This window comes from Brachyhypopomus gauderio, chromosome 1 (genome assembly GCF_052324685.1).
Source record: "Brachyhypopomus gauderio isolate BG-103 chromosome 1, BGAUD_0.2, whole genome shotgun sequence".
In the NCBI taxonomy this organism is placed as follows: Eukaryota; Metazoa; Chordata; class Actinopteri; order Gymnotiformes; family Hypopomidae; genus Brachyhypopomus; species Brachyhypopomus gauderio.
The window spans coordinates 36,185,831-36,208,323 of record NC_135211.1 but is presented as its reverse complement, the minus strand read 5'-3'; the positions used below and the strand labels follow the sequence as shown (position 1 = coordinate 36,208,323).

The following is a 22,493-nucleotide window of genomic DNA, read 5'->3' as shown; positions in this document are numbered from 1 at the left end:
GATGACCGTGACTCTTACATCGTTTTTAAATGAAGTGATACAAAGCGTTGTTATTTCTCAAAATCAGAACGAGGCCAAAGAGACCTGCATGCTGAAGCTGCGGCCCCATTTTCATGTTGCTATAAAGAAGCTTTTGACCCCGACGTGATTTGAACACATAACCTTCTGATCTGGAGTCAGACGCGCTACCGTTGCGCCACGAGGTCTAATACGTAGAAGTCTAGCTAAAATAATGGAACAAGGCAGTCAGATGTTTTAGTTCAATAGCTCTTCCAATGTATTTTGATTTTTTTCATTCCCTCTCGTCTGCCTTAAAGTTTCACCAATTCAAGAGGAGAGTAATGGTGAGGGAAGAACGTACCAAAGGGAGGGAATCTTCAGGCAGAATCCCTGAGCTCTCTGCTTTCTTCTCAACCTGAGTAGTCTATGCATGATTCTGTGTTAGTATCTGTCGATTCGGCCCTTGAAAGGCAATACAGCTAAAGGTAACGTTTCTTGTTTATCATGCACCTGAGATGTAACAAAACGGAGGACCTTTCAAGAAAGGCTCTTGAGCAGAGTTACTTCAGAAAGTGAAGTAACGAAAAGAAAAACATTCTCATGTTACAATAGATTGGTGAGTGTGAAGAATAGCATCAAGTTAAAGACCTGGCAAGATTGGAACGAAGATGAGAAGAAAGTAAATGTGTTTTAGTTTAGTTTCTTATTTTTCCATGAGTATTCAAGTCTTAGTGACTACATGAAGTTTTGATTCTTCAGTTTGCGTTGAAGACAACCATTGATTGGACCTTACGGACTGTCAGCGGAAGTCCATTCCACCACCTTGTGGACTGACAGAGAAGATTCTTGTTGCATGTCTTGTCGGCATCTTGAAGGGATGGTGGCACGAATAAAGCAATAATAGAGGCTTAAAGGCAGCCAGGTGCTGTAGTGGCTTGATAAGTGCTTTTATGCATGTGAGAAGCGATCCAGTTATGGGAGACTGCAATGGCCAAGATGCAAGGTAAAGAGACATATGTAGGCGTTGGTGGTATAGTGGTGAGCATAGCTGCCTTCCAAGCAGTTGACCCGGGTTCGATTCCCGGCCAACGCATCTCATTATACATGGATACCTGATGTTATTCACAAAACGTGGTACTTTGCCACTCACGTTTATTGCTGGCAACCAAAGCTCATGTTTTACAGATTGCTCCTGCTTTTTACCTTCAGAGATAACTCATGCAATACAGAACGATATAGGAGTCAACACCTTCAAAAACACTGTGCTTTAATATGTTCTGGTTACATTGACACCTTACTCACAGCTGCACAGATGACCGTGACTCTTACATCGTTTTTAAATGAAGTGATACAAAGCGTTGTTATTTCTCAAAATCAGAACGAGGCCAAAGAGACCTGCATGCTGAAGCTGCAGCCCCATTTTCATGTTGCTATAAAGAAGCTTTTGACCCAGACGTGATTTGAACACGTAACCTTCTGATCTGGAGTCAGACGCGCTACCGTTGCGCCACGAGGTCTAATACGTAGAAGTCTAGCTAAAATAATGGAACAAGGCAGTCAGATGTTTTAGTTCAATAGCTCTTCCAATGTATTTTGATTTTTTTCATTCCCTCTCGTCTGCCTTAAAGTTTCACCAATTCAAGAGGAGAGTAATGGTGAGGGAAGAACGTACCAAAGGGAGGGAATCTTCAGGCAGAATCCCTGAGCTCTCTGCTTTCTTCTCAACCTGAGTAGTCTATGCATGATTCTGTGTTAGTATCTGTCGATTCGGCCCTTGAAAGGCAATACAGCTAAAGGTAACGTTTCTTGTTTATCATGCACCTGAGATGTAACAAAACGGAGGACCTTTCAAGAAAGGCTCTTGAGCAGAGTTACTTCAGAAAGTGAAGTAACGAAAAGAAAAACATTCTCATGTTACAATAGATTGGTGAGTGTGAAGAATAGCATCAAGTTAAAGACCTGGCAAGATTGGAACGAAGATGAGAAGAAAGTAAATGTGTTTTAGTTTAGTTTCTTATTTTTCCATGAGTATTCAAGTCTTAGTGACTACATGAAGTTTTGATTCTTCAGTTTGCGTTGAAGACAACCATTGATTGGACCTTACGGACTGTCAGCGGAAGTCCATTCCACCACCTTGTGGACTGACAGAGAAGATTCTTGTTGCATGTCTTGTCGGCATCTTGAAGGGATGGTGGCACGAATAAAGCAATAATAGAGGCTTAAAGGCAGCCAGGTGCTGTAGTGGCTTGATAAGTGCTTTTATGCATGTGAGAAGCGATCCAGTTATGGGAGACTGCAATGGCCAAGATGCAAGGTAAAGAGACATATGTAGGCGTTGGTGGTATAGTGATGAGCATAGCTGCCTTCCAAGCAGTTGACCCGGGTTCGATTCCTGGCCAACGCATCTCATTATACATGGATACCTGATGTTATTCACAAAACGTGGTACTTTGCCACTCACGTTTATTGATGGCAACCAAAGCTCATGTTTTACAGATTGCTCCTGCTTTTTACCTTCAGAGATAACTCATGCAATACAGAACGATATAGGAGTCAACACCTTCAAAAACACTGTGCTTTAATATGTTCTGGTTACATTGACACCTTACTCACAGCTGCACAGATGACCGTGACTCTTACATCGTTTTTAAATGAAGTGATACAAAGCGTTGTTATTTCTCAAAATCAGAATGAGCCCAAAGAGACCTGCATGCTGAAGCTGCGGCCCCATTTTCATGTTGCTATAAAGAAGCTTTTGACCCCGACGTGATTTGAACACGTAACCTTCTGATCTGGAGTCAGACGCGCTACCGTTGCGCCACGAGGTCTAATACGTAGAAGTCTAGCTAAAAAAATGGAATAAGGCAGTCAGATGTTTTAGTTCAATAGCTCTTCCAATGTATTTTGATTTTTTTCATTCCCTCTCGTCTGCCTTAAAGTTTCACCAATTCAAGAGGAGAGTAATGGTGAGGGAAGAACGTACCAAAGGGAGGGAATCTTCAGGCAGAATCCCTGAGCTCTCTGCTTTCTTCTCAACCTGAGTAGTCTATGCATGATTCTGTGTTAGTATCTGTCGATTCGGCCCTTGAAAGGCAATACAGCTAAAGGTAACGTTTCTTGTTTATCATGCACCTGAGATGTAACAAAACGGAGGACCTTTCAAGAAAGGCTCTTGAGCAGAGTTACTTCAGAAAGTGAAGTAACGAAAAGAAAAACATTCTCATGTTACAATAGATTGGTGAGTGTGAAGAATAGCATCAAGTTAAAGACCTGGCAAGATTGGAACGAAGATGAGAAGAAAGTAAATGTGTTTTAGTTTAGTTTCTTATTTTTCCATGAGTATTCAAGTCTTAGTGACTACATGAAGTTTTGATTCTTCAGTTTGCGTTGAAGACAACCATTGATTGGACCTTACGGACTGTCAGCGGAAGTCCATTCCACCACCTTGTGGACTGACAGAGAAGATTCTTGTTGCATGTCTTGTCGGCATCTTGAAGGGATGGTGGCACGAATAAAGCAATAATAGAGGCTTAAAGGCAGCCAGGTGCTGTAGTGGCTTGATAAGTGCTTTTATGCATGTGAGAAGCGATCCAGTTATGGGAGACTGCAATGGCCAAGATGCAAGGTAAAGAGACATATGTAGGCGTTGGTGGTATAGTGGTGAGCATAGCTGCCTTCCAAGCAGTTGACCCGGGTTCGATTCCCGGCCAACGCATCTCATTATACATGGATACCTGATGTTATTCACAAAACGTGGTACTTTGCCACTCACGTTTATTGATGGCAACCAAAGCTCATGTTTTACAGATTGCTCCTGCTTTTTACCTTCAGAGATAACTCATGCAATACAGAACGAAATAGGAGTCAACACCTTCAAAAACACTGTGCTTTAATATGTTCTGGTTACATTGACACCTTACTCACAGCTGCACAGATGACCGTGACTCTTACATCGTTTTTAAATGAAGTGATACAAAGCGTTGTTATTTCTCAAAATCAGAATGAGGCCAAAGAGACCTGCATGCTGAAGCTGCGGCCCCATTTTCATGTTGCTATAAAGAAGCTTTTGACCCCGACGTGATTTGAACACGTAACCTTCTGATCTGGAGTCAGACGCGCTACCGTTGCGCCACGAGGTCTAATACGTAGAAGTCTAGCTAAAAAAATGGAATAAGGCAGTCAGATGTTTTAGTTCAATAGCTCTTCCAATGTATTTTGATTTTTTTCATTCCCTCTCGTCTGCCTTAAAGTTTCACCAATTCAAGAGGAGAGTAATGGTGAGGGAAAAACGTACCAAAGGGAGGGAATCTTCAGGCAGAATCCCTGAGCTCTCTGCTTTCTTCTCAACCTGAGTAGTCTATGCATGATTCTGTGTTAGTATCTGTCGATTCGGCCCTTGAAAGGCAATACAGCTAAAGGTAACGTTTCTTGTTTATCATGCACCTGAGATGTAACAAAACGGAGGACCTTTCAAGAAAGGCTCTTGAGCAGAGTTACTTCAGAAAGTGAAGTAACGAAAAGAAAAACATTCTCATGTTACAATAGATTGGTGAGTGTGAAGAATAGCATCAAGTTAAAGACCTGGCAAGATTGGAACGAAGATGAGAAGAAAGTAAATGTGTTTTAGTTTAGTTTCTTATTTTTCCATGAGTATTCAAGTCTTAGTGACTACATGAAGTTTTGATTCTTCAGTTTGCGTTGAAGACAACCATTGATTGGACCTTACGGACTGTCAGCGGAAGTCCATTCCACCACCTTGTGGACTGACAGAGAAGATTCTTGTTGCATGTCTTGTCGGCATCTTGAAGGGATTGTGGCACGAATAAAGCAATAATAAAGGCTTAAAGGCAGCCAGGTGCTGTAGTGGCTTGATAAGTGCTTTTATGCATGTGAGAAGCGATCCAGTTATGGGAGACTGCAATGGCCAAGATGCAAGGTAAAGAGACATATGTAGGCGTTGGTGGTATAGTGGTGAACATAGCTGCCTTCCAAGCAGTTGACCCGGGTTCGATTCCCGGCCAACGCATCTCATTATACATGGATACCTGATGTTATTCACAAAACGTGGTACTTTGCCACTCACGTTTATTGATGGCAACCAAAGCTCATATTTTACAGATTGCTCCTGCTTTTTACCTTCAGAGATAACTCATGCAATACAGAACGATATAGGAGTCAACACCTTCAAAAACACTGTGCTTTAATATGTTCTGGTTACATTGACACCTTACTCACAGCTGCACAGATGACCGTGACTCTTACATCGTTTTTAAATGAAGTGATACAAAGCGTTGTTATTTCTCAAAATCAGAATGAGGCCAAAGAGACCTGCATGCTGAAGCTGCGGCCCCATTTTCATGTTGCTATAAAGAAGCTTTTGACCCCGACGTGATTTGAACACGTAACCTTCTGATCTGGAGTCAGACGCGCTACCGTTGCGCCACGAGGTCTAATACGTAGAAGTCTAGCTAAAAAAATGGAACAAGGCAGTCAGATGTTTTAGTTCAATAGCTCTTCCAATGTATTTAGATTTTTTTCATTCCCTCTTGTCTGCCTTAAAGTTTCACCAATTCAAGAGGAGAGTAATGGTGAGGGAAGAACGTACCAAAGGGAGGGAATCTTCAGGCAGAATCCCTGAGCTCTCTGCTTTCTTCTCAACCTGAGTAGTCTATGCATGATTCTGTGTTAGTATCTGTCGATTCGGCCCTTGAAAGGCAATACAGCTAAAGGTAACGTTTCTTGTTTATCATGCACCTGAGATGTAACAAAACGGAGGACCTTTCAAGAAAGGCTCTTGAGCAGAGTTACTTCAGAAAGTGAAGTAACGAAAAGAAAAACATTCTCATGTTACAATAGATTGGTGAGTGTGAAGAATAGCATCAAGTTAAAGACCTGGCAAGATTGGAACGAAGATGAGAAGAAAGTAAATGTGTTTTAGTTTAGTTTCTTATTTTTCCATGAGTATTCAAGTCTTAGTGACTACATGAAGTTTTGATTCTTCAGTTTGCGTTGAAGACAACCATTGATTGGACCTTACGGACTGTCAGCGGAAGTCCATTCCACCACCTTGTGGACTGACAGAGAAGATTCTTGTTGCATGTCTTGTCGGCATCTTGAAGGGATTGTGGCACGAATAAAGCAATAATAGAGGCTTAAAGGCAGCCAGGTGCTGTAGTGGCTTGATAAGTGCTTTTATGCATGTGAGAAGCGATCCAGTTATGGGAGACTGCAATGGCCAAGATGCAAGGTAAAGAGATATATGTAGGCGTTGGTGGTATAGTGGTGAGCATAGCTGCCTTCCAAGCAGTTGACCCGGGTTCGATTCCCGGCCAACGCATCTCATTATACATGGATACCTGATGTTATTCACAAAACGTGGTACTTTGCCACTCACGTTTATTGATGGCAACCAAAGCTCATGTTTTACAGATTGCTCCTGCTTTTTACCTTCAGAGATAACTCATGCAATACAGAACGATATAGGAGTCAACACCTTCAAAAACACTGTGCTTTAATATGTTCTGGTTACATTGACACCTTACTCACAGCTGCACAGATGACCGTGACTCTTACATCGTTTTTAAATGAAGTGATACAAAGCGTTGTTATTTCTCAAAATCAGAATGAGGCCAAAGAGACCTGCATGCTGAAGCTGCGGCCCCATTTTCATGTTGCTATAAAGAAGCTTTTGACCCCGACGTGATTTGAACACGTAACCTTCTGATCTGGAGTCAGACGCGCTACCGTTGCGCCACGAGGTCTAATACGTAGAAGTCTAGCTAAAAAAATGGAACAAGGCAGTCAGATGTTTTAGTTCAATAGCTCTTCCAATGTATTTAGATTTTTTTCATTCCCTCTTGTCTGCCTTAAAGTTTCACCAATTCAAGAGGAGAGTAATGGTGAGGGAAGAACGTACCAAAGGGAGGGAATCTTCAGGCAGAATCCCTGAGCTCTCTGCTTTCTTCTCAACCTGAGTAGTCTATGCATGATTCTGTGTTAGTATCTGTCGATTCGGCCCTTGAAAGGCAATACAGCTAAAGGTAACGTTTCTTGTTTATCATGCACCTGAGATGTAACAAAACGGAGGACCTTTCAAGAAAGGCTCTTGAGCAGAGTTACTTCAGAAAGTGAAGTAACGAAAAGAAAAACATTCTCATGTTACAATAGATTGGTGAGTGTGAAGAATAGCATCAAGTTAAAGACCTGGCAAGATTGGAACGAAGATGAGAAGAAAGTAAATGTGTTTTAGTTTAGTTTCTTATTTTTCCATGAGTATTCAAGTCTTAGTGACTACATGAAGTTTTGATTCTTCAGTTTGCGTTGAAGACAACCATTGATTGGACCTTACGGACTGTCAGCGGAAGTCCATTCCACCACCTTGTGGACTGACAGAGAAGATTCTTGTTGCATGTCTTGTCGGCATCTTGAAGGGATGGTGGCACGAATAAAGCAATAATAGAGGCTTAAAGGCAGCCAGGTGCTGTAGTGGCTTGATAAGTGCTTTTATGCATGTGAGAAGCGATCCAGTTATGGGAGACTGCAATGGCCAAGATGCAATGTAAAGAGACATATGTAGGCGTTGGTGGTATAGTGGTGAGCATAGCTGCCTTCCAAGCAGTTGACCCGGGTTCGATTCCCGGCCAACGCATCTCATTATACATGGATACCTGATGTTATTCACAAAACGTGGTACTTTGCCACTCACGTTTATTGATGGCAACCAAAGCTCATGTTTTACAGATTGCTCCTGCTTTTTACCTTCAGAGATAACTCATGCAATACAGAACGATATAGGAGTCAACACCTTCAAAAACACTGTGCTTTAATATGTTCTGGTTACATTGACACCTTACTCACAGCTGCACAGATGACCGTGACTCTTACATCGTTTTTAAATGAAGTGATACAAAGCGTTGTTATTTCTCAAAATCAGAATGAGGCCAAAGAGACCTGCATGCTGAAGCTGCGGCCCCATTTTCATGTTGCTATAAAGAAGCTTTTGACCCCGACGTGATTTGAACACGTAACCTTCTGATCTGGAGTCAGACGCGCTACCGTTGCGCCACGAGGTCTAATACGTAGAAGTCTAGCTAAAAAAATGGAATAAGGCAGTCAGATGTTTTAGTTCAATAGCTCTTCCAATGTATTTTGATTTTTTTCATTCCCTCTCGTCTGCCTTAAAGTTTCACCAATTCAAGAGGAGAGTAATGGTGAGGGAAAAACGTACCAAAGGGAGGGAATCTTCAGGCAGAATCCCTGAGCTCTCTGCTTTCTTCTCAACCTGAGTAGTCTATGCATGATTCTGTGTTAGTATCTGTCGATTCGGCCCTTGAAAGGCAATACAGCTAAAGGTAACGTTTCTTGTTTATCATGCACCTGAGATGTAACAAAACGGAGGACCTTTCAAGAAAGGCTCTTGAGCAGAGTTACTTCAGAAAGTGAAGTAACGAAAAGAAAAACATTCTCATGTTACAATAGATTGGTGAGTGTGAAGAATAGCATCAAGTTAAAGACCTGGCAAGATTGGAACGAAGATGAGAAGAAAGTAAATGTGTTTTAGTTTAGTTTCTTATTTTTCCATGAGTATTCAAGTCTTAGTGACTACATGAAGTTTTGATTCTTCAGTTTGCGTTGAAGACAACCATTGATTGGACCTTACGGACTGTCAGCGGAAGTCCATTCCACCACCTTGTGGACTGACAGAGAAGATTCTTGTTGCATGTCTTGTCGGCATCTTGAAGGGATGGTGGCACGAATAAAGCAATAATAGAGGCTTAAAGGCAGCCAGGTGCTGTAGTGGCTTGATAAGTGCTTTTATGCATGTGAGAAGCGATCCAGTTATGGGAGACTGCAATGGCCAAGATGCAAGGTAAAGAGACATATGTAGGCGTTGGTAGTATAGTGGTGAGCATAGCTGCCTTCCAAGCAGTTGACCCGGGTTCGATTCCCGGCCAACGCATCTCATTATACATGGATACCTGATGTTATTCACAAAACGTGGTACTTTGCCACTCACGTTTATTGATGGCAACCAAAGCTCATGTTTTACAGATTGCTCCTGCTTTTTACCTTCAGAGATAACTCATGCAATACAGAACGATATAGGAGTCAACACCTTCAAAAACACTGTGCTTTAATATGTTCTGGTTACATTGACACCTTACTCACAGCTGCACAGATGACCGTGACTCTTACATCGTTTTTAAATGAAGTGATACAAAGCGTTGTTATTTCTCAAAATCAGAACGAGGCCAAAGAGACCTGCATGCTGAAGCTGCGGCCCCATTTTCATGTTGCTATAAAGAAGCTTTTGACCCCGACGTGATTTGAACACGTAACCTTCTGATCTGGAGTCAGACGCGCTACCGTTGCGCCACGAGGTCTAATACGTAGAAGTCTAGCTAAAATAATGGAACAAGGCAGTCAGATGTTTTAGTTCAATAGCTCTTCCAATGTATTTTGATTTTTTTCATTCCCTCTCGTCTGCCTTAAAGTTTCACCAATTCAAGAGGAGAGTAATGGTGAGGGAAGAACGTACCAAAGGGAGGGAATCTTCAGGCAGAATCCCTGAGCTCTCTGCTTTCTTCTCAACCTGAGTAGTCTATGCATGATTCTGTGTTAGTATCTGTCGATTCGGCCCTTGAAAGGCAATACAGCTAAAGGTAACGTTTCTTGTTTATCATGCACCTGAGATGTAACAAAACGGAGGACCTTTCAAGAAAGGCTCTTGAGCAGAGTTACTTCAGAAAGTGAAGTAACGAAAAGAAAAACATTCTCATGTTACAATAGATTGGTGAGTGTGAAGAATAGCATCAAGTTAAAGACCTGGCAAGATTGGAACGAAGATGAGAAGAAAGTAAATGTGTTTTAGTTTAGTTTCTTATTTTTCCATGAGTATTCAAGTCTTAGTGACTACATGAAGTTTTGATTCTTCAGTTTGCGTTGAAGACAACCATTGATTGGACCTTACGGACTGTCAGCGGAAGTCCATTCCACCACCTTGTGGACTGACAGAGAAGATTCTTGTTGCATGTCTTGTCGGCATCTTGAAGGGATGGTGGCACGAATAAAGCAATAATAGAGGCTTAAAGGCAGCCAGGTGCTGTAGTGGCTTGATAAGTGCTTTTATGCATGTGAGAAGCGATCCAGTTATGGGAGACTGCAATGGCCAAGATGCAAGGTAAAGAGACATATGTAGGCGTTGGTAGTATAGTGGTGAGCATAGCTGCCTTCCAAGCAGTTGACCCGGGTTCGATTCCTGGCCAACGCATCTCATTATACATGGATACCTGATGTTATTCACAAAACGTGGTACTTTGCCACTCACGTTTATTGATGGCAACCAAAGCTCATGTTTTACAGATTGCTCCTGCTTTTTACCTTCAGAGATAACTCATGCAATACAGAACGAAATAGGAGTCAACACCTTCAAAAACACTGTGCTTTAATATGTTCTGGTTACATTGACACCTTACTCACAGCTGCACAGATGACCGTGACTCTTACATCGTTTTTAAATGAAGTGATACAAAGCGTTGTTATTTCTCAAAATCAGAATGAGGCCAAAGAGACCTGCATGCTGAAGCTGCGGCCCCATTTTCATGTTGCTATAAAGAAGCTTTTGACCCCGACGTGATTTGAACACGTAACCTTCTGATCTGGAGTCAGACGCGCTACCGTTGCGCCACGAGGTCTAATACGTAGAAGTCTAGCTAAAAAAATGGAATAAGGCAGTCAGATGTTTTAGTTCAATAGCTCTTCCAATGTATTTTGATTTTTTTCATTCCCTCTCGTCTGCCTTAAAGTTTCACCAATTCAAGAGGAGAGTAATGGTGAGGGAAAAACGTACCAAAGGGAGGGAATCTTCAGGCAGAATCCCTGAGCTCTCTGCTTTCTTCTCAACCTGAGTAGTCTATGCATGATTCTGTGTTAGTATCTGTCGATTCGGCCCTTGAAAGGCAATACAGCTAAAGGTAACGTTTCTTGTTTATCATGCACCTGAGATGTAACAAAACGGAGGACCTTTCAAGAAAGGCTCTTGAGCAGAGTTACTTCAGAAAGTGAAGTAACGAAAAGAAAAACATTCTCATGTTACAATAGATTGGTGAGTGTGAAGAATAGCATCAAGTTAAAGACCTGGCAAGATTGGAACGAAGATGAGAAGAAAGTAAATGTGTTTTAGTTTAGTTTCTTATTTTTCCATGAGTATTCAAGTCTTAGTGACTACATGAAGTTTTGATTCTTCAGTTTGCGTTGAAGACAACCATTGATTGGACCTTACGGACTGTCAGCGGAAGTCCATTCCACCACCTTGTGGACTGACAGAGAAGATTCTTGTTGCATGTCTTGTCGGCATCTTGAAGGGATGGTGGCACGAATAAAGCAATAATAGAGGCTTAAAGGCAGCCAGGTGCTGTAGTGGCTTGATAAGTGCTTTTATGCATGTGAGAAGCGATCCAGTTATGGGAGACTGCAATGGCCAAGATGCAAGGTAAAGAGACATATGTAGGCGTTGGTAGTATAGTGGTGAGCATAGCTGCCTTCCAAGCAGTTGACCCGGGTTCGATTCCCGGCCAACGCATCTCATTATACATGGATACCTGATGTTATTCACAAAACGTGGTACTTTGCCACTCACGTTTATTGATGGCAACCAAAGCTCATGTTTTACAGATTGCTCCTGCTTTTTACCTTCAGAGATAACTCATGCAATACAGAACGATATAGGAGTCAACACCTTCAAAAACACTGTGCTTTAATATGTTCTGGTTACATTGACACCTTACTCACAGCTGCACAGATGACCGTGACTCTTACATCGTTTTTAAATGAAGTGATACAAAGCGTTGTTATTTCTCAAAATCAGAACGAGGCCAAAGAGACCTGCATGCTGAAGCTGCGGCCCCATTTTCATGTTGCTATAAAGAAGCTTTTGACCCCGACGTGATTTGAACACGTAACCTTCTGATCTGGAGTCAGACGCGCTACCGTTGCGCCACGAGGTCTAATACGTAGAAGTCTAGCTAAAATAATGGAACAAGGCAGTCAGATGTTTTAGTTCAATAGCTCTTCCAATGTATTTTGATTTTTTTCATTCCCTCTCGTCTGCCTTAAAGTTTCACCAATTCAAGAGGAGAGTAATGGTGAGGGAAGAACGTACCAAAGGGAGGGAATCTTCAGGCAGAATCCCTGAGCTCTCTGCTTTCTTCTCAACCTGAGTAGTCTATGCATGATTCTGTGTTAGTATCTGTCGATTCGGCCCTTGAAAGGCAATACAGCTAAAGGTAACGTTTCTTGTTTATCATGCACCTGAGATGTAACAAAACGGAGGACCTTTCAAGAAAGGCTCTTGAGCAGAGTTACTTCAGAAAGTGAAGTAACGAAAAGAAAAACATTCTCATGTTACAATAGATTGGTGAGTGTGAAGAATAGCATCAAGTTAAAGACCTGGCAAGATTGGAACGAAGATGAGAAGAAAGTAAATGTGTTTTAGTTTAGTTTCTTATTTTTCCATGAGTATTCAAGTCTTAGTGACTACATGAAGTTTTGATTCTTCAGTTTGCGTTGAAGACAACCATTGATTGGACCTTACGGACTGTCAGCGGAAGTCCATTCCACCACCTTGTGGACTGACAGAGAAGATTCTTGTTGCATGTCTTGTCGGCATCTTGAAGGGATGGTGGCACGAATAAAGCAATAATAGAGGCTTAAAGGCAGCCAGGTGCTGTAGTGGCTTGATAAGTGCTTTTATGCATGTGAGAAGCGATCCAGTTATGGGAGACTGCAATGGCCAAGATGCAAGGTAAAGAGACATATGTAGGCGTTGGTAGTATAGTGGTGAGCATAGCTGCCTTCCAAGCAGTTGACCCGGGTTCGATTCCTGGCCAACGCATCTCATTATACATGGATACCTGATGTTATTCACAAAACGTGGTACTTTGCCACTCACGTTTATTGATGGCAACCAAAGCTCATGTTTTACAGATTGCTCCTGCTTTTTACCTTCAGAGATAACTCATGCAATACAGAACGAAATAGGAGTCAACACCTTCAAAAACACTGTGCTTTAATATGTTCTGGTTACATTGACACCTTACTCACAGCTGCACAGATGACCGTGACTCTTACATCGTTTTTAAATGAAGTGATACAAAGCGTTGTTATTTCTCAAAATCAGAATGAGGCCAAAGAGACCTGCATGCTGAAGCTGCGGCCCCATTTTCATGTTGCTATAAAGAAGCTTTTGACCCCGACGTGATTTGAACACGTAACCTTCTGATCTGGAGTCAGACGCGCTACCGTTGCGCCACGAGGTCTAATACGTAGAAGTCTAGCTAAAAAAATGGAATAAGGCAGTCAGATGTTTTAGTTCAATAGCTCTTCCAATGTATTTTGATTTTTTTCATTCCCTCTCGTCTGCCTTAAAGTTTCACCAATTCAAGAGGAGAGTAATGGTGAGGGAAAAACGTACCAAAGGGAGGGAATCTTCAGGCAGAATCCCTGAGCTCTCTGCTTTCTTCTCAACCTGAGTAGTCTATGCATGATTCTGTGTTAGTATCTGTCGATTCGGCCCTTGAAAGGCAATACAGCTAAAGGTAACGTTTCTTGTTTATCATGCACCTGAGATGTAACAAAACGGAGGACCTTTCAAGAAAGGCTCTTGAGCAGAGTTACTTCAGAAAGTGAAGTAACGAAAAGAAAAACATTCTCATGTTACAATAGATTGGTGAGTGTGAAGAATAGCATCAAGTTAAAGACCTGGCAAGATTGGAACGAAGATGAGAAGAAAGTAAATGTGTTTTAGTTTAGTTTCTTATTTTTCCATGAGTATTCAAGTCTTAGTGACTACATGAAGTTTTGATTCTTCAGTTTGCGTTGAAGACAACCATTGATTGGACCTTACGGACTGTCAGCGGAAGTCCATTCCACCACCTTGTGGACTGACAGAGAAGATTCTTGTTGCATGTCTTGTCGGCATCTTGAAGGGATTGTGGCACGAATAAAGCAATAATAAAGGCTTAAAGGCAGCCAGGTGCTGTAGTGGCTTGATAAGTGCTTTTATGCATGTGAGAAGCGATCCAGTTATGGGAGACTGCAATGGCCAAGATGCAAGGTAAAGAGACATATGTAGGCGTTGGTGGTATAGTGGTGAACATAGCTGCCTTCCAAGCAGTTGACCCGGGTTCGATTCCCGGCCAACGCATCTCATTATACATGGATACCTGATGTTATTCACAAAACGTGGTACTTTGCCACTCACGTTTATTGATGGCAACCAAAGCTCATATTTTACAGATTGCTCCTGCTTTTTACCTTCAGAGATAACTCATGCAATACAGAACGATATAGGAGTCAACACCTTCAAAAACACTGTGCTTTAATATGTTCTGGTTACATTGACACCTTACTCACAGCTGCACAGATGACCGTGACTCTTACATCGTTTTTAAATGAAGTGATACAAAGCGTTGTTATTTCTCAAAATCAGAATGAGGCCAAAGAGACCTGCATGCTGAAGCTGCGGCCCCATTTTCATGTTGCTATAAAGAAGCTTTTGACCCCGACGTGATTTGAACACGTAACCTTCTGATCTGGAGTCAGACGCGCTACCGTTGCGCCACGAGGTCTAATACGTAGAAGTCTAGCTAAAAAAATGGAACAAGGCAGTCAGATGTTTTAGTTCAATAGCTCTTCCAATGTATTTAGATTTTTTTCATTCCCTCTTGTCTGCCTTAAAGTTTCACCAATTCAAGAGGAGAGTAATGGTGAGGGAAGAACGTACCAAAGGGAGGGAATCTTCAGGCAGAATCCCTGAGCTCTCTGCTTTCTTCTCAACCTGAGTAGTCTATGCATGATTCTGTGTTAGTATCTGTCGATTCGGCCCTTGAAAGGCAATACAGCTAAAGGTAACGTTTCTTGTTTATCATGCACCTGAGATGTAACAAAACGGAGGACCTTTCAAGAAAGGCTCTTGAGCAGAGTTACTTCAGAAAGTGAAGTAACGAAAAGAAAAACATTCTCATGTTACAATAGATTGGTGAGTGTGAAGAATAGCATCAAGTTAAAGACCTGGCAAGATTGGAACGAAGATGAGAAGAAAGTAAATGTGTTTTAGTTTAGTTTCTTATTTTTCCATGAGTATTCAAGTCTTAGTGACTACATGAAGTTTTGATTCTTCAGTTTGCGTTGAAGACAACCATTGATTGGACCTTACGGACTGTCAGCGGAAGTCCATTCCACCACCTTGTGGACTGACAGAGAAGATTCTTGTTGCATGTCTTGTCGGCATCTTGAAGGGATTGTGGCACGAATAAAGCAATAATAGAGGCTTAAAGGCAGCCAGGTGCTGTAGTGGCTTGATAAGTGCTTTTATGCATGTGAGAAGCGATCCAGTTATGGGAGACTGCAATGGCCAAGATGCAAGGTAAAGAGATATATGTAGGCGTTGGTGGTATAGTGGTGAGCATAGCTGCCTTCCAAGCAGTTGACCCGGGTTCGATTCCCGGCCAACGCATCTCATTATACATGGATACCTGATGTTATTCACAAAACGTGGTACTTTGCCACTCACGTTTATTGATGGCAACCAAAGCTCATGTTTTACAGATTGCTCCTGCTTTTTACCTTCAGAGATAACTCATGCAATACAGAACGATATAGGAGTCAACACCTTCAAAAACACTGTGCTTTAATATGTTCTGGTTACATTGACACCTTACTCACAGCTGCACAGATGACCGTGACTCTTACATCGTTTTTAAATGAAGTGATACAAAGCGTTGTTATTTCTCAAAATCAGAATGAGGCCAAAGAGACCTGCATGCTGAAGCTGCGGCCCCATTTTCATGTTGCTATAAAGAAGCTTTTGACCCCGACGTGATTTGAACACGTAACCTTCTGATCTGGAGTCAGACGCGCTACCGTTGCGCCACGAGGTCTAATACGTAGAAGTCTAGCTAAAAAAATGGAACAAGGCAGTCAGATGTTTTAGTTCAATAGCTCTTCCAATGTATTTAGATTTTTTTCATTCCCTCTTGTCTGCCTTAAAGTTTCACCAATTCAAGAGGAGAGTAATGGTGAGGGAAGAACGTACCAAAGGGAGGGAATCTTCAGGCAGAATCCCTGAGCTCTCTGCTTTCTTCTCAACCTGAGTAGTCTATGCATGATTCTGTGTTAGTATCTGTCGATTCGGCCCTTGAAAGGCAATACAGCTAAAGGTAACGTTTCTTGTTTATCATGCACCTGAGATGTAACAAAACGGAGGACCTTTCAAGAAAGGCTCTTGAGCAGAGTTACTTCAGAAAGTGAAGTAACGAAAAGAAAAACATTCTCATGTTACAATAGATTGGTGAGTGTGAAGAATAGCATCAAGTTAAAGACCTGGCAAGATTGGAACGAAGATGAGAAGAAAGTAAATGTGTTTTAGTTTAGTTTCTTATTTTTCCATGAGTATTCAAGTCTTAGTGACTACATGAAGTTTTGATTCTTCAGTTTGCGTTGAAGACAACCATTGATTGGACCTTACGGACTGTCAGCGGAAGTCCATTCCACCACCTTGTGGACTGACAGAGAAGATTCTTGTTGCATGTCTTGTCGGCATCTTGAAGGGATTGTGGCACGAATAAAGCAATAATAGAGGCTTAAAGGCAGCCAGGTGCTGTAGTGGCTTGATAAGTGCTTTTATGCATGTGAGAAGCGATCCAGTTATGGGAGACTGCAATGGCCAAGATGCAAGGTAAAGAGATATATGTAGGCGTTGGTGGTATAGTGGTGAGCATAGCTGCCTTCCAAGCAGTTGACCCGGGTTCGATTCCCGGCCAACGCATCTCATTATACATGGATACCTGATGTTATTCACAAAACGTGGTACTTTGCCACTCACGTTTATTGATGGCAACCAAAGCTCATGTTTTACAGATTGCTCCTGCTTTTTACCTTCAGAGATAACTCATGCAATACAGAACGATATAGGAGTCAACACCTTCAAAAACACTGTGCTTTAATATGTTCTGGTTACATTGACACCTTACTCACAGCTGCACAGATGACCGTGACTCTTACATCGTTTTTAAATGAAGTGATACAAAGCGTTGTTATTTCTCAAAATCAGAATGAGGCCAAAGAGACCTGCATGCTGAAGCTGCGGCCCCATTTTCATGTTGCTATAAAGAAGCTTTTGACCCCGACGTGATTTGAACACGTAACCTTCTGATCTGGAGTCAGACGCGCTACCGTTGCGCCACGAGGTCTAATACGTAGAAGTCTAGCTAAAAAAATGGAACAAGGCAGTCAGATGTTTTAGTTCAATAGCTCTTCCAATGTATTTAGATTTTTTTCATTCCCTCTTGTCTGCCTTAAAGTTTCACCAATTCAAGAGGAGAGTAATGGTGAGGGAAGAACGTACCAAAGGGAGGGAATCTTCAGGCAGAATCCCTGAGCTCTCTGCTTTCTTCTCAACCTGAGTAGTCTATGCATGATTCTGTGTTAGTATCTGTCGATTCGGCCCTTGAAAGGCAATACAGCTAAAGGTAACGTTTCTTGTTTATCATGCACCTGAGATGTAACAAAACGGAGGACCTTTCAAGAAAGGCTCTTGAGCAGAGTTACTTCAGAAAGTGAAGTAACGAAAAGAAAAACATTCTCATGTTACAATAGATTGGTGAGTGTGAAGAATAGCATCAAGTTAAAGACCTGGCAAGATTGGAACGAAGATGAGAAGAAAGTAAATGTGTTTTAGTTTAGTTTCTTATTTTTCCATGAGTATTCAAGTCTTAGTGACTACATGAAGTTTTGATTCTTCAGTTTGCGTTGAAGACAACCATTGATTGGACCTTACGGACTGTCAGCGGAAGTCCATTCCACCACCTTGTGGACTGACAGAGAAGATTCTTGTTGCATGTCTTGTCGGCATCTTGAAGGGATGGTGGCACGAATAAAGCAATAATAGAGGCTTAAAGGCAGCCAGGTGCTGTAGTGGCTTGATAAGTGCTTTTATGCATGTGAGAAGCGATCCAGTTATGGGAGACTGCAATGGCCAAGATGCAAGGTAAAGAGACATATGTAGGCGTTGGTGGTATAGTGGTGAGCATAGCTGCCTTCCAAGCAGTTGACCCGGGTTCGATTCCCGGCCAACGCATCTCATTATACATGGATACCTGATGTTATTCACAAAACGTGGTACTTTGCCACTCACGTTTATTGATGGCAACCAAAGCTCATGTTTTACAGATTGCTCCTGCTTTTTACCTTCAGAGATAACTCATGCAATACAGAACGATATAGGAGTCAACACCTTCAAAAACACTGTGCTTTAATATGTTCTGGTTACATTGACACCTTACTCACAGCTGCACAGATGACCGTGACTCTTACATCGTTTTTAAATGAAGTGATACAAAGCGTTGTTATTTCTCAAAATCAGAATGAGGCCAAAGAGACCTGCATGCTGAAGCTGCGGCCCCATTTTCATGTTGCTATAAAGAAGCTTTTGACCCCGACGTGATTTGAACACGTAACCTTCTGATCTGGAGTCAGACGCGCTACCGTTGCGCCACGAGGTCTAATACGTAGAAGTCTAGCTAAAAAAATGGAATAAGGCAGTCAGATGTTTTAGTTCAATAGCTCTTCCAATGTATTTTGATTTTTTTCATTCCCTCTCGTCTGCCTTAAAGTTTCACCAATTCAAGAGGAGAGTAATGGTGAGGGAAAAACGTACCAAAGGGAGGGAATCTTCAGGCAGAATCCCTGAGCTCTCTGCTTTCTTCTCAACCTGAGTAGTCTATGCATGATTCTGTGTTAGTATCTGTCGATTCGGCCCTTGAAAGGCAATACAGCTAAAGGTAACGTTTCTTGTTTATCATGCACCTGAGATGTAACAAAACGGAGGACCTTTCAAGAAAGGCTCTTGAGCAGAGTTACTTCAGAAAGTGAAGTAACGAAAAGAAAAACATTCTCATGTTACAATAGATTGGTGAGTGTGAAGAATAGCATCAAGTTAAAGACCTGGCAAGATTGGAACGAAGATGAGAAGAAAGTAAATGTGTTTTAGTTTAGTTTCTTATTTTTCCATGAGTATTCAAGTCTTAGTGACTACATGAAGTTTTGATTCTTCAGTTTGCGTTGAAGACAACCATTGATTGGACCTTACGGACTGTCAGCGGAAGTCCATTCCACCACCTTGTGGACTGACAGAGAAGATTCTTGTTGCATGTCTTGTCGGCATCTTGAAGGGATGGTGGCACGAATAAAGCAATAATAGAGGCTTAAAGGCAGCCAGGTGCTGTAGTGGCTTGATAAGTGCTTTTATGCATGTGAGAAGCGATCCAGTTATGGGAGACTGCAATGGCCAAGATGCAAGGTAAAGAGACATATGTAGGCGTTGGTAGTATAGTGGTGAGCATAGCTGCCTTCCAAGCAGTTGACCCGGGTTCGATTCCCGGCCAACGCATCTCATTATACATGGATACCTGATGTTATTCACAAAACGTGGTACTTTGCCACTCACGTTTATTGATGGCAACCAAAGCTCATGTTTTACAGATTGCTCCTGCTTTTTACCTTCAGAGATAACTCATGCAATACAGAACGATATAGGAGTCAACACCTTCAAAAACACTGTGCTTTAATATGTTCTGGTTACATTGACACCTTACTCAGAGCTGCACAGATGACCGTGACTCTTACATCGTTTTTAAATGAAGTGATACAAAGCGTTGTTATTTCTCAAAATCAGAACGAGGCCAAAGAGACCTGCATGCTGAAGCTGCGGCCCCATTTTCATGTTGCTATAAAGAAGCTTTTGACCCCGACGTGATTTGAACACGTAACCTTCTGATCTGGAGTCAGACGCGCTACCGTTGCGCCACGAGGTCTAATACGTAGAAGTCTAGCTAAAATAATGGAACAAGGCAGTCAGATGTTTTAGTTCAATAGCTCTTCCAATGTATTTTGATTTTTTTCATTCCCTCTCGTCTGCCTTAAAGTTTCACCAATTCAAGAGGAGAGTAATGGTGAGGGAAAAACGTACCAAAGGGAGGGAATCTTCAGGCAGAATCCCTGAGCTCTCTGCTTTCTTCTCAACCTGAGTAGTCTATGCATGATTCTGTGTTAGTATCTGTCGATTCGGCCCTTGAAAGGCAATACAGCTAAAGGTAACGTTTCTTGTTTATCATGCACCTGAGATGTAACAAAACGGAGGACCTTTCAAGAAAGGCTCTTGAGCAGAGTTACTTCAGAAAGTGAAGTAACGAAAAGAAAAACATTCTCATGTTACAATAGATTGGTGAGTGTGAAGAATAGCATCAAGTTAAAGACCTGGCAAGATTGGAACGAAGATGAGAAGAAAGTAAATGTGTTTTAGTTTAGTTTCTTATTTTTCCATGAGTATTCAAGTCTTAGTGACTACATGAAGTTTTGATTCTTCAGTTTGCGTTGAAGACAACCATTGATTGGACCTTACGGACTGTCAGCGGAAGTCCATTCCACCACCTTGTGGACTGACAGAGAAGATTCTTGTTGCATGTCTTGTCGGCATCTTGAAGGGATTGTGGCACGAATAAAGCAATAATAGAGGCTTAAAGGCAGCCAGGTGCTGTAGTGGCTTGATAAGTGCTTTTATGCATGTGAGAAGCGATCCAGTTATGGGAGACTGCAATGGCCAAGATGCAAGGTAAAGAGATATATGTAGGCGTTGGTGGTATAGTGGTGAGCATAGCTGCCTTCCAAGCAGTTGACCCGGGTTCGATTCCCGGCCAACGCATCTCATTATACATGGATACCTGATGTTATTCACAAAACGTGGTACTTTGCCACTCACGTTTATTGATGGCAACCAAAGCTCATGTTTTACAGATTGCTCCTGCTTTTTACCTTCAGAGATAACTCATGCAATACAGAACGATATAGGAGTCAACACCTTCAAAAACACTGTGCTTTAATATGTTCTGGTTACATTGACACCTTACTCACAGCTGCACAGATGACCGTGACTCTTACATCGTTTTTAAATGAAGTGATACAAAGCGTTGTTATTTCTCAAAATCAGAATGAGGCCAAAGAGACCTGCATGCTGAAGCTGCGGCCCCATTTTCATGTTGCTATAAAGAAGCTTTTGACCCCGACGTGATTTGAACACGTAACCTTCTGATCTGGAGTCAGACGCGCTACCGTTGCGCCACGAGGTCTAATACGTAGAAGTCTAGCTAAAAAAATGGAACAAGGCAGTCAGATGTTTTAGTTCAATAGCTCTTCCAATGTATTTAGATTTTTTTCATTCCCTCTTGTCTGCCTTAAAGTTTCACCAATTCAAGAGGAGAGTAATGGTGAGGGAAGAACGTACCAAAGGGAGGGAATCTTCAGGCAGAATCCCTGAGCTCTCTGCTTTCTTCTCAACCTGAGTAGTCTATGCATGATTCTGTGTTAGTATCTGTCGATTCGGCCCTTGAAAGGCAATACAGCTAAAGGTAACGTTTCTTGTTTATCATGCACCTGAGATGTAACAAAACGGAGGACCTTTCAAGAAAGGCTCTTGAGCAGAGTTACTTCAGAAAGTGAAGTAACGAAAAGAAAAACATTCTCATGTTACAATAGATTGGTGAGTGTGAAGAATAGCATCAAGTTAAAGACCTGGCAAGATTGGAACGAAGATGAGAAGAAAGTAAATGTGTTTTAGTTTAGTTTCTTATTTTTCCATGAGTATTCAAGTCTTAGTGACTACATGAAGTTTTGATTCTTCAGTTTGCGTTGAAGACAACCATTGATTGGACCTTACGGACTGTCAGCGGAAGTCCATTCCACCACCTTGTGGACTGACAGAGAAGATTCTTGTTGCATGTCTTGTCGGCATCTTGAAGGGATGGTGGCACGAATAAAGCAATAATAGAGGCTTAAAGGCAGCCAGGTGCTGTAGTGGCTTGATAAGTGCTTTTATGCATGTGAGAAGCGATCCAGTTATGGGAGACTGCAATGGCCAAGATGCAAGGTAAAGAGACATATGTAGGCGTTGGTGGTATAGTGGTGAGCATAGCTGCCTTCCAAGCAGTTGACCCGGGTTCGATTCCCGGCCAACGCATCTCATTATACATGGATACCTGATGTTATTCACAAAACGTGGTACTTTGCCACTCACGTTTATTGATGGCAACCAAAGCTCATGTTTTACAGATTGCTCCTGCTTTTTACCTTCAGAGATAACTCATGCAATACAGAACGATATAGGAGTCAACACCTTCAAAAACACTGTGCTTTAATATGTTCTGGTTACATTGACACCTTACTCACAGCTGCACAGATGACCGTGACTCTTACATCGTTTTTAAATGAAGTGATACAAAGCGTTGTTATTTCTCAAAATCAGAATGAGGCCAAAGAGACCTGCATGCTGAAGCTGCGGCCCCATTTTCATGTTGCTATAAAGAAGCTTTTGACCCCGACGTGATTTGAACACGTAACCTTCTGATCTGGCGTCAGACACGCTACCGTTGCGCCACGAGGTC

General features: G+C 42.0%; 35 non-coding genes across 35 annotated transcripts; 17 read left to right on the top strand and 18 right to left on the bottom strand.

Moving 5' to 3' along the window:
- Nucleotides 1–134: 134 nt before the first annotated feature.
- On the bottom strand, nucleotides 135–206 carry trnaw-cca (transfer RNA tryptophan (anticodon CCA)). The gene has a single exon. It is a non-coding gene; the product is annotated as a tRNA-Trp (tRNA).
- Nucleotides 207–1,021: 815 nt separating this feature from the next.
- Nucleotides 1,022–1,093, top strand: trnag-ucc (transfer RNA glycine (anticodon UCC)). The gene has a single exon. It is a non-coding gene; the product is annotated as a tRNA-Gly (tRNA).
- Nucleotides 1,094–1,445: 352 nt separating this feature from the next.
- Nucleotides 1,446–1,517, bottom strand: trnaw-cca (transfer RNA tryptophan (anticodon CCA)). Its single transcript has one exon. It is a non-coding gene; the product is annotated as a tRNA-Trp (tRNA).
- Nucleotides 1,518–2,332: 815 nt separating this feature from the next.
- Nucleotides 2,333–2,404, top strand: trnag-ucc (transfer RNA glycine (anticodon UCC)). The gene has a single exon. It is a non-coding gene; the product is annotated as a tRNA-Gly (tRNA).
- Nucleotides 2,405–2,756: 352 nt separating this feature from the next.
- On the bottom strand, nucleotides 2,757–2,828 carry trnaw-cca (transfer RNA tryptophan (anticodon CCA)). Its single transcript has one exon. It is a non-coding gene; the product is annotated as a tRNA-Trp (tRNA).
- Nucleotides 2,829–3,643: 815 nt separating this feature from the next.
- On the top strand, nucleotides 3,644–3,715 carry trnag-ucc (transfer RNA glycine (anticodon UCC)). Its single transcript has one exon. It is a non-coding gene; the product is annotated as a tRNA-Gly (tRNA).
- A 352-nt stretch (nucleotides 3,716–4,067) lies between these two features.
- Nucleotides 4,068–4,139, bottom strand: trnaw-cca (transfer RNA tryptophan (anticodon CCA)). The gene has a single exon. It is a non-coding gene; the product is annotated as a tRNA-Trp (tRNA).
- An 815-nt stretch (nucleotides 4,140–4,954) lies between these two features.
- trnag-ucc (transfer RNA glycine (anticodon UCC)) lies at nucleotides 4,955–5,026 on the top strand. Its single transcript has one exon. It is a non-coding gene; the product is annotated as a tRNA-Gly (tRNA).
- Nucleotides 5,027–5,378: 352 nt separating this feature from the next.
- Nucleotides 5,379–5,450, bottom strand: trnaw-cca (transfer RNA tryptophan (anticodon CCA)). The gene has a single exon. It is a non-coding gene; the product is annotated as a tRNA-Trp (tRNA).
- Nucleotides 5,451–6,265: 815 nt separating this feature from the next.
- Nucleotides 6,266–6,337, top strand: trnag-ucc (transfer RNA glycine (anticodon UCC)). The gene has a single exon. It is a non-coding gene; the product is annotated as a tRNA-Gly (tRNA).
- Nucleotides 6,338–6,689: 352 nt separating this feature from the next.
- On the bottom strand, nucleotides 6,690–6,761 carry trnaw-cca (transfer RNA tryptophan (anticodon CCA)). Its single transcript has one exon. It is a non-coding gene; the product is annotated as a tRNA-Trp (tRNA).
- An 815-nt stretch (nucleotides 6,762–7,576) lies between these two features.
- Nucleotides 7,577–7,648, top strand: trnag-ucc (transfer RNA glycine (anticodon UCC)). The gene has a single exon. It is a non-coding gene; the product is annotated as a tRNA-Gly (tRNA).
- A 352-nt stretch (nucleotides 7,649–8,000) lies between these two features.
- Nucleotides 8,001–8,072, bottom strand: trnaw-cca (transfer RNA tryptophan (anticodon CCA)). The gene has a single exon. It is a non-coding gene; the product is annotated as a tRNA-Trp (tRNA).
- Nucleotides 8,073–8,887: 815 nt separating this feature from the next.
- Nucleotides 8,888–8,959, top strand: trnag-ucc (transfer RNA glycine (anticodon UCC)). Its single transcript has one exon. It is a non-coding gene; the product is annotated as a tRNA-Gly (tRNA).
- A 352-nt stretch (nucleotides 8,960–9,311) lies between these two features.
- Nucleotides 9,312–9,383, bottom strand: trnaw-cca (transfer RNA tryptophan (anticodon CCA)). The gene has a single exon. It is a non-coding gene; the product is annotated as a tRNA-Trp (tRNA).
- Nucleotides 9,384–10,198: 815 nt separating this feature from the next.
- trnag-ucc (transfer RNA glycine (anticodon UCC)) lies at nucleotides 10,199–10,270 on the top strand. The gene has a single exon. It is a non-coding gene; the product is annotated as a tRNA-Gly (tRNA).
- A 352-nt stretch (nucleotides 10,271–10,622) lies between these two features.
- trnaw-cca (transfer RNA tryptophan (anticodon CCA)) lies at nucleotides 10,623–10,694 on the bottom strand. Its single transcript has one exon. It is a non-coding gene; the product is annotated as a tRNA-Trp (tRNA).
- Nucleotides 10,695–11,509: 815 nt separating this feature from the next.
- trnag-ucc (transfer RNA glycine (anticodon UCC)) lies at nucleotides 11,510–11,581 on the top strand. Its single transcript has one exon. It is a non-coding gene; the product is annotated as a tRNA-Gly (tRNA).
- Nucleotides 11,582–11,933: 352 nt separating this feature from the next.
- On the bottom strand, nucleotides 11,934–12,005 carry trnaw-cca (transfer RNA tryptophan (anticodon CCA)). Its single transcript has one exon. It is a non-coding gene; the product is annotated as a tRNA-Trp (tRNA).
- An 815-nt stretch (nucleotides 12,006–12,820) lies between these two features.
- trnag-ucc (transfer RNA glycine (anticodon UCC)) lies at nucleotides 12,821–12,892 on the top strand. Its single transcript has one exon. It is a non-coding gene; the product is annotated as a tRNA-Gly (tRNA).
- Nucleotides 12,893–13,244: 352 nt separating this feature from the next.
- trnaw-cca (transfer RNA tryptophan (anticodon CCA)) lies at nucleotides 13,245–13,316 on the bottom strand. The gene has a single exon. It is a non-coding gene; the product is annotated as a tRNA-Trp (tRNA).
- An 815-nt stretch (nucleotides 13,317–14,131) lies between these two features.
- trnag-ucc (transfer RNA glycine (anticodon UCC)) lies at nucleotides 14,132–14,203 on the top strand. Its single transcript has one exon. It is a non-coding gene; the product is annotated as a tRNA-Gly (tRNA).
- A 352-nt stretch (nucleotides 14,204–14,555) lies between these two features.
- Nucleotides 14,556–14,627, bottom strand: trnaw-cca (transfer RNA tryptophan (anticodon CCA)). Its single transcript has one exon. It is a non-coding gene; the product is annotated as a tRNA-Trp (tRNA).
- An 815-nt stretch (nucleotides 14,628–15,442) lies between these two features.
- trnag-ucc (transfer RNA glycine (anticodon UCC)) lies at nucleotides 15,443–15,514 on the top strand. Its single transcript has one exon. It is a non-coding gene; the product is annotated as a tRNA-Gly (tRNA).
- A 352-nt stretch (nucleotides 15,515–15,866) lies between these two features.
- On the bottom strand, nucleotides 15,867–15,938 carry trnaw-cca (transfer RNA tryptophan (anticodon CCA)). Its single transcript has one exon. It is a non-coding gene; the product is annotated as a tRNA-Trp (tRNA).
- An 815-nt stretch (nucleotides 15,939–16,753) lies between these two features.
- Nucleotides 16,754–16,825, top strand: trnag-ucc (transfer RNA glycine (anticodon UCC)). The gene has a single exon. It is a non-coding gene; the product is annotated as a tRNA-Gly (tRNA).
- Nucleotides 16,826–17,177: 352 nt separating this feature from the next.
- On the bottom strand, nucleotides 17,178–17,249 carry trnaw-cca (transfer RNA tryptophan (anticodon CCA)). The gene has a single exon. It is a non-coding gene; the product is annotated as a tRNA-Trp (tRNA).
- An 815-nt stretch (nucleotides 17,250–18,064) lies between these two features.
- Nucleotides 18,065–18,136, top strand: trnag-ucc (transfer RNA glycine (anticodon UCC)). Its single transcript has one exon. It is a non-coding gene; the product is annotated as a tRNA-Gly (tRNA).
- A 352-nt stretch (nucleotides 18,137–18,488) lies between these two features.
- Nucleotides 18,489–18,560, bottom strand: trnaw-cca (transfer RNA tryptophan (anticodon CCA)). Its single transcript has one exon. It is a non-coding gene; the product is annotated as a tRNA-Trp (tRNA).
- Nucleotides 18,561–19,375: 815 nt separating this feature from the next.
- Nucleotides 19,376–19,447, top strand: trnag-ucc (transfer RNA glycine (anticodon UCC)). Its single transcript has one exon. It is a non-coding gene; the product is annotated as a tRNA-Gly (tRNA).
- A 352-nt stretch (nucleotides 19,448–19,799) lies between these two features.
- On the bottom strand, nucleotides 19,800–19,871 carry trnaw-cca (transfer RNA tryptophan (anticodon CCA)). The gene has a single exon. It is a non-coding gene; the product is annotated as a tRNA-Trp (tRNA).
- Nucleotides 19,872–20,686: 815 nt separating this feature from the next.
- trnag-ucc (transfer RNA glycine (anticodon UCC)) lies at nucleotides 20,687–20,758 on the top strand. Its single transcript has one exon. It is a non-coding gene; the product is annotated as a tRNA-Gly (tRNA).
- A 352-nt stretch (nucleotides 20,759–21,110) lies between these two features.
- trnaw-cca (transfer RNA tryptophan (anticodon CCA)) lies at nucleotides 21,111–21,182 on the bottom strand. The gene has a single exon. It is a non-coding gene; the product is annotated as a tRNA-Trp (tRNA).
- An 815-nt stretch (nucleotides 21,183–21,997) lies between these two features.
- trnag-ucc (transfer RNA glycine (anticodon UCC)) lies at nucleotides 21,998–22,069 on the top strand. Its single transcript has one exon. It is a non-coding gene; the product is annotated as a tRNA-Gly (tRNA).
- Nucleotides 22,070–22,421: 352 nt separating this feature from the next.
- Nucleotides 22,422–22,493, bottom strand: trnaw-cca (transfer RNA tryptophan (anticodon CCA)). Its single transcript has one exon. It is a non-coding gene; the product is annotated as a tRNA-Trp (tRNA).